General features: G+C 39.6%; 1 protein-coding gene across 1 annotated transcript in view; it reads right to left on the reverse strand.

The window, feature by feature from the left end:
• MCOLN2 (mucolipin TRP cation channel 2) overlaps positions 1 to 973 on the reverse strand; it is a 103503-nt gene that overhangs the window by 739 nt on the left and 101791 nt on the right. The gene's annotated exons all lie outside the window — the stretch shown is intronic.

Here is a 973-nt window from a genome sequence, read left to right on the forward strand (position 1 = left end):
ATTAGAAGATCAACTTTGAGAAACTTTCCTTATACATAGTACCTTTTAAGCAACAGCTACCTATTAAGAAAATTAATTCCCCTTTAATGCAGCTTATAGACATGCTAAGTACAATTTATAAAAGGATGAAAAATTAAGAAGATTTACATTATTTTAGGTTTAAGCACCTGTTTTTGGAAACAATCCTTGAGGAACCATCTCTCTTTTAGGAACCTTCATCTCCCTTATCTGACAAAGCCTTATCAATGGCTGAAACAGCAGATTTCCTACTTCACTAAAGTGGAGAAGGAGGAATATTAGTCCCACTTTTGTTCAACCAAGCATCTCTCTCCAAAGAACCACATCACCTTACAACTGGAAGAGGTTTCAGAGGTCATCTGGCCAACCATGATGACACTGGAGGACCCAAGAGGTGTAGGGAAGGTCATGGAACACACTGTATTGATGGCAGTGTCTAAAACAAAAAACTAGGTGTTCTGATGATCAGTCCAGAGACTCTCTCAACAATTTGAAGGAAGATCAATCTGTGATGGCTCCTGGACTGCTTTGTTGATAAAGCAACCAGGTCCATTCTTTGCAGGAGGCAAAGCTATGACAGACTGGTGCCATCTGTCATGGGCACTGACCCCAAGATCTGTACTGCTCTTTTTCACAATGTTGTCATCATGAAGACTCTCCAGCATTTATTCTTCATTCATGGCCTTCCTCAATTTTATTTCTTTCAGTTCTGTGCCTTTAAACACATTTAAGGGCACTTCACTTTTGCTAGAGTCAAAGCCATCATTTGTTCTCAAGTCCCCATTACAACCATTTCCCTCTAGTAGGCTTGATGACCATCATTTACTGTCTGCAGGGTCTCCACAAACTCCCCTGGGATCTAAGCTTTGGCCAATAATTCCACTAAAACGCTCTACCTGACTTTATCCATGATCATCTTTTGTTCAAAATGGTAATAGCCACTTTTTTTTTTTTT

Source organism: Orycteropus afer, unplaced genomic scaffold (assembly GCF_000298275.1).
Source record: "Orycteropus afer afer isolate SDZICR_OR568_19922 unplaced genomic scaffold, OryAfe1.0 scaffold00152, whole genome shotgun sequence".
In the NCBI taxonomy this organism is placed as follows: Eukaryota; Metazoa; Chordata; class Mammalia; order Tubulidentata; family Orycteropodidae; genus Orycteropus; species Orycteropus afer.